This window comes from Bufo gargarizans, chromosome 7, assembly GCF_014858855.1.
Source record: "Bufo gargarizans isolate SCDJY-AF-19 chromosome 7, ASM1485885v1, whole genome shotgun sequence".
In the NCBI taxonomy this organism is placed as follows: Eukaryota; Metazoa; Chordata; class Amphibia; order Anura; family Bufonidae; genus Bufo; species Bufo gargarizans.
In genome coordinates, this window is record NC_058086.1 from 183,638,958 (window position 1) to 183,646,453 (window position 7,496).

Consider the following 7,496-nt stretch of genomic DNA (forward strand, 5'->3'; position numbering starts at 1 on the left):
TCCGTTTTTCACGGATCCGTTGTTCCGTTTTTTGTTTCCATTTCTGTTCCGCTTTTACGTATATAATAACAGTATACAGTAATTACATAGAAAAAATTGGGCTGGGCATAACATTTTCAATAGATGGTTCCACAAAAACAGAATGGATACGGAAGACATACGGATGCATTTCCGTATGTGTTCAGTTTTTTGGTTTTTTTTGCGCAGCCATTGACTTGAATGGAGCCACGGAACGTGATTTTCAGGAAACACTAGGACATGTTCTATCTTTCAACGGAGCGGAAATACGGAAACAGTGCATATGGAGTACATTCAGTTTTTTTTTGCGGAACCATTGAAATGAATAGTTCCGTATACAGACCGTATATGGAACGCAAAAAAAAAACGTCCCGTAAACGGGAAAAAATAAACGGTCGTGTGATAGAGGCCTAAATCTTCTGTTAGAAGCTGTGGCAGTTAGAGGGAAAGAGCTATAGCAGAAAGGACACGCCCCCTGAGCTGCCAGGCTGAAATAAGTCTACCAGAGCAGTCTCTGGATCCATGTGGGGTACACGGCTGGTTCTAGCTTTGACAGAAACAGATTGTCATTTACTATATGATGTCTGATTTTCATTTTTTACATCTATCATGGCATAACCCCTTTAACGGGTTTCCTTATTTAATGGGTTTGTCTCACTTTAGCAAATGGCATTTATCATGTAGAGAGTTAATACAAGGCACGTACTAATGTATTGTGATTGTCCATATTGCCTCCTTTGCTGGCTAGATTCATTTTTCCATCATTATACACTGCTCATCTCCATGGTTACAGACCACCCTGCAATCCATCAGTGGTGGCCGTGCTTTCAATACTATAGGAAAAAGCTTAAAACTCTCTGGTATAAGCGCATAGGCTGGTGCTTTCTTCTATAGTGTGAAAGCACAACCACCGCTGCTGGATTACAGGCTGGTCATAACCATGGAAATGAGAAGTGTATAATGCAATATAAATATGAATCAAACCAGCAGAGGAGGCAATATGGACAATCGCAATACAATAGTAAGTGCTTTGTATTAACTTTTATACATGATAAATGCCATTTGCTGAAGTGAGAGGACCCCTTTAATATTAATGGTCTGTCCTAAGAATAGATCATTGGTAATAAAGTCTTCGAAAAGCCCTTTAACCACTTCAGCCCCGCTAGCTGAAACCCCCTTCATGACCAGAGCACTTTTTACACTTCGGCACTACACTCCTTTCACCGTTTATCGCTCGGTCATGCAACTTACCACCCAAATGAATTTTACCTCCTTTTCTTCTCACTAATGGAGCTTTCATTTGGTGGTATTTTATTGCTGCTGACATTTTTACTTTTTTTGTTATTAATCGAAATGTAACGATTTTTTTGCAAAAAAATGACATTTTTCACTTTCAGCTGTAAAATTTTGCAAAAAAAAAAAGACATCGATATATAAATTTTTCACTAAATTTATAGTTCTACATGTCTTTGATAAAAAAAAAATGTTTGGGCAAAAAAAAAATGGTTTGGGTAAAAGTTATAGCGTTTACAAACTATGGTACAAAAATGTGAATTTCCGCTTTTTGAAGCAGCTCTGACTTTCTGAGCACCTGTCATGTTTCCTGAGGTTCTACAATGCCCAGACAGTAGAAAAACCCCACAAATGACCCCATTTCGGAAAGTAGACACCCTAAGGTATTCGCTGATGGGCATAGTGAGTTCATAGAACTTTTTATTTTTTGTCACAAGTTAGCGGAAAATGATGATTTTTTTTTTTTTTTTTTTCTTACAAAGTCTCATATTCCACTAACTTGCGACAAAAAATAAAAAATTCTAGGAACTCGCCATGCCCCTCACGGAATACCTTGGGGTGTCTTCTTTCCAAAATGGGGTCACTTGTGGGGTAGTTATACTGCCCTGGCAATTTAGGGGCCCAAATGTGTGAGAAGAACTTTGCAATCGAAATGTGTAAAAAATGACCGGTGAAATCCGAAAGGTGCACTTTGGAATATGTGCCCCTTTGCCCACCTTGGCTGCAAAAAAGTGTCACACATCTGGTATTGCCGTACTCAGGAGAAGTTGGGGAATGTGTTTTGGGGTGTCATTTTACATATACCCATGCTGGGTGAGAAAATATCTTGGCAAAAGACAACTTTTCCAATTTTTTTATACAAAGTTGGCATTTGACCAAGATATTTTTCTCACCCAGCATGGGTATATGTAAAATGACACCCCAAAACATATTCCCCAACTTCTCCTGAGTACGGCCTACCAGATGTGTGACACTTTTTTGCAGCCAAGGTGGGCAAAGGGGCACATATTCCAAAGTGCACCTTTTGGATTTCGCAGGCCATTTTTTACACATTTTGATTGCAAGGTTCTTCTTACACATTTGGGCCCCTAAATTGCCAGGGCAGTATAACTACGCCACAAGTGACCCCATTTTGGAAAGAAGACACCCCAAGGTATTCCGTGAGGGGCACGGCGAGTTCCTAGAATTTTTTATTTTTTGTCGCAAGTTAGTGGAATATGAGACTTTGTAAGGAAAAAAGAAAAAAAAAGAAAAATCATCATTTTCCGCTAACTTGTGACAAAAAATAAAAAATTCTAGGAACTCGCCATGCCCCTCACGGAATACCTTGGGGTGTCTTCTTTCCAAAATGGGGTCACTTGTGGCGTAGTTATACTGCCCTGGCAATTTAGGGGCCCAAATGTGTAAGAAGTACCTTGCAATCAAAATGTGTAAAAAATGGCCTGCGAAATCCGAAAGGTGCACTTTGGAATATGTGCCCCTTTGCCCACCTTGGCTGCAAAAAAGTGTCACACATCTGGTATCGCCGTACTCAGGAGAAGTTGGGGAATGTGTTTTGGGGTGTCATTTTACATATAACCATGCTGGGTGAGAGAAATATCTTGGCAAAAGATAACTTTTCCCATTTTTTTATACAAAGTTGGCATTTGACCAAGATATTTTTCTCACCCAGCATGGGTATATGTAAAATGACACCCCAAAACACATTGCCCAACTTCTCCTGAGTACGGCGATACCAGATGTGTGACACTTTTTTGCAGCCTAGATGCGCAAAGGGGCCCAAATTCCTTTTAGGAGGGCATTTTTAGACATTTGGATCCCAGACTTCTTCTCACACTTTCGGGCCCCTAAAAAGCCAGGGCAGTATAAATACCCCACATGTGACCCCACTTTGGAAAGAAGACACCCCAAGGTAATCAATGAGGGGCCTGGCGAGTTCCTAGAAATTTTTATTTTTTTGCATAAGTTAGCGGATATTGATTTTTTTAGTTTTTTTCTCACAAAGTCTCACTTTCCGCTAACTTAGGACAAAAATTTCAATCTTTCATGGACTCGCCATGCCCCTCACGGAATACCTTGGGGTGTCTTCTTTCCGAAATGGGGTCACATGTGGGGTATTTATACTGCCCTGGCTTTTTAGGGGCCCTAAAGCGTGAGAAGAAGTCTGGAATATAAATGTCTAAAAATATTTACGCATTTGGATTCCGTGAGGGGTATGGTGAGTTCATGTGAGACTTTATTTTTTGACACAAGTTAGTGGAATATGAGACTTAGTAAGAAAAAACAAAAACAAACAAAAAATTTCCGCTAACTTGTGCCAAAAAAATGTCTGAATGGAGCCTTACAGGGGGGGGGGGTGATCAATGACAGGGGGGTGATCAATGACAGGGGGGTGATCACCCATATAGACTCCCGGATCACCCCCCTGTCATTGATCACCCCCCTGGTAAGGCTCCATTCAGACGTCCGTATAAGTTTTACGGATCCATGGATCGGATCCGCAAAACACATGCGGACGTCTGAATGGAGCCTTACAGGGGGGTGATCAATGACAGGGGGGTGATCACCCATATAGACTCCCTGATCACCCCCCTGTCATTGATCACCCCCCTGTAAGGCTCCATTCAGACGTCCGTATGATTTTTACGGATACATGGATCGGATCCGCAAAACGCATACGGACGTCTGAATGGAGCCTTACAGGGGGGTTATCAATGACAGGGGGTGATCAGGGTGATCACCCCCCTGTCACTGATCACCCCCCCCTGTAAGGCTCCATTCAGACGTCCGTATGATTTTTACGGATCCATGGATACATGGATCGGATCCGCAAAACAGATGCGGACGTCTGAATGGAGCCTTACAGGGGGGTTATCAATGACAGGGGGTGATCAGGGTGATCACCCCCCTGTCACTGATCACCCCCCCTGTAAGGCTCCATTCAGACGTCCGTATGATTTTTACGGATCCATGGATACATGGATCGGATCCGCAAAACACATGCGGACGTCTGAATGGAGCCTTACAGGGGGGGTGATCAGTGACAGGGGGGTGATCACCCCCTGTCATTGATAACCCCCCTGTAAGGCTCCATTCAGACGTCCGCATGTGTTTTGCGGATCCGATCCATGTATCCGTGGATCCGTAGTAAAAATCATACGGGGGGGTGATCAATGACAGGGGGGTGATCAATGACAGGGGGGTGATCAATGACAGGGGGGTGATCAATGACAGGGGGGGTGATCAGGGAGTTTATATGGGGTGATCATGGGTGATCAGGGTTTCATAAAGGGTTAATAAGTGACGGGGGGGGGGGGGGTGTAGTGTAGTGTAGTGTTTGGTGCGACTTTACTGACCTTCCTGTGTCCTCTGGTGGTCAATCCTAACAAAAGGGACCACCAGAGGACCAGGTAGGAGGTATATTAGACGCTGTTATCAAAACAGCGTCTAATATACCTGTTAGGGGTTTAAAAATTCGGATCTCCAGCCTGCCAGCGAGCGATCGCCGCTGGCAGGCTGGAGATCCACTCGCTTACCTTCCGTTCCTGTGAGCGCGCCCGCCTGTGTGCGCGCATTCACAGGAAATCCCGGCCCTCGCGAGATGACGCATATATGCGTGACTCTGCGCAGGGCTGCCACCTCAGGACCGCAGATCTGCGTTAGGCGGTCCGGAGGTGGTTAATAGCCTCTTTTTCTGCTCTTATAGCTTGGTTTTTAGTACAGGATTTTTCTTGTTTTTTTTGGTTAGTATTGTTGCATGTCTTAACCCCTTAAAGGGGTTATCCCATCATAATGATCACTGTTAAATCTGTTAATGATTTGACAGTGATCATTTTTGTAAATATACTTTATTAACAAATCCCCACCGATTAGGATAAAATTCATCCCCACTTACCTGATTGTTGTGACTCGGTCTCCCCTGGTTACGACCTCCGCTCTTCTCCAAAAGCCGGAAGGTCGCGCTTGCCCAGAAGACTCCTTCTTTTCTCCCGGCCGGTCCGCTCGCTGTTCTGAACGCGCACGCTGCCGCGCATGCGCGACGGTGACTTCTTCCCGGCCAGAATAGTACAGAGCTGCGAACGCGCACGCCGGCTCTGTAGGAATAAGTCACCATTGCGCATGCGCGGCGGCGTGTGCATTCAGTCCAGCGCGCGGCACGGCCGGGAGAAGACTTCAATCAAGATGAAGCCCGCCCCCAGCCAGAATCCAGGAAGTGAACGCGCGGTGGCAGCAGGTAAGTTTAAAAACGCTAAGTGGGATAACCCCTTTAAGGACCATTGCCACAGCTGGATGTGACTTAAGGACCAGCAACGTACATGTACGGCAGGCAGGCTGATTGGGCGGGGGCAGGAGCTGCGCCCGCCTGATCAGCGGCAGGGACCCGGCAGTCACTGATAGCCGGGTCCCTGCTGCATACGCCGGTATCGGTGAGGGTCTCACAGGCAGGCTGTCAGCATAAAAGCTGACAGTCAATGCATTACAATACACATTGTATTGTAATGCATTGCAGAGGGGATCAGACCCCAGAAGTTGAGACCCATAGTGGGACAAAAAAAGTGTTTTTCATAATAAAAAAAAAAGTTTAAAGTAAAAAGAAAAAAAAAAAGAAAAACAGACCTATTGGGTATTGCCGCGTCCATAACGACCGGCTCTATAAAAATATTATGTGATCCACCCCATCACCTAAACCCTGTAGAAACAATAAAATGACCTCAAGCTGTGTGCGCCAGTTCACAGCACAGCCGACAGCAGGAGGAAGAGGATCGCGATGTAGGTGAGGAGCGGCAGCGTCCAGGAGCAGAGAGGTAAGTGTTTTTTTATTTTATAAAACATGAGGCTGCTGGTGGCATAATGGGGGATGAGGCATAATGGCTGATAATAGGGGCTGGGGCATAATGGGGGCTGAGAGGCATAGTGGCTGATATGGGGGCTGATGAGAGGCATGGGTCTCTTATCAGAGGTCTGATTGGGGATCATTTACATTGGGTCTGAGCTGAGGTCTTATTAACTTTGGGGGTCTGATTGGGGCTGTCAGCTGAGGCCGGATTAACATTGGTGGTCTGACCTGAGGTGTAATGAAAAATATTTTTTTCTTATTGGCCTCTAAAATCTAGGTGTGTCTTATGGGCCAGTGTGTCTTATAGGGCGAAAACTATGGTAGACATATTAGGTATCGCTAACAACCAGGTCTATTAAAATATCACATGATCTAACCCCTCAGGTGAACACCGTAAATAAAATAAAAACTGTCAAAAAGGCAATTTTTGGTCACCTTACATCACAAAGTGTAATACCAAGTGATCAAAAAGTCATATGCACCCTAAAATAGTATCAATCAAATCGTCATTTCATCCCGCAAAAAAGGAGACCCTACCTAAGACAATCACTCAAATAATAAAAAAAGCTATGGCTCTCAGAATATGGAGACACTAAAACATGTTTTCCAGGACGTCCCTCCATGACAGCACCCATGGAGGTTGTCCTATTGGTCTCTGTAGGGACAGGAAGCGAGAGAGATTAAAAGGCCCCCTCCCCTCCCACTCTCCAGTGTTCTTCCTGTCCCTACAGGGATCGGAGCAGAGAGAATCTTTCCCGACTCTGGGAATCTATTTCAGGGCCGAGCCTGGTCGGGGGGGTCTCCCTCTCCTCTTCAGGCTCTGGAGGGCCCTGGGGCTAGCACCTCTCTGGGTAGGGGTCCCCTAGCTTTCCCTGATACCTGTCTTTCCTTTCCACATCAAGCTGTGGGTGGCCGCGGTATCAGGGAGCCGAAGCCGCTTCTTCCGGGTTCGGGAGCTCTGGGATCGGCTGCGGCTCCTGCGCTCGGCGCTCCTCCCGTTGACGTGCAGGCCCATGTGACCGGAAGTGAGGTCACATGGGCGGAAGCAAGATGGCGGCGCCCAGGGAACGCTGAGCCTCGGCGGAATGCACGCATGGGGGGGTCGACTCTCCGTTTGATTGAGTCCCCCCCCACCTGGATTTAAGGAGGCGGAGCCGCGCGGCAACGGGTGGACCAGGTAGGACATAAATTGTGTGTCAGTTTGATTGTCCAAGCGTGGTATGGAGGTCCAGATGTCAGCTATGGATTCTAGCGCAGACATCCCTAACCCGAGTCATGTAAGTAGTGAGGCTTGTATTCCGGTCCCTCTCTCTCTTCTTGACACTGGACTAATGGTCTCTCTCTCTTC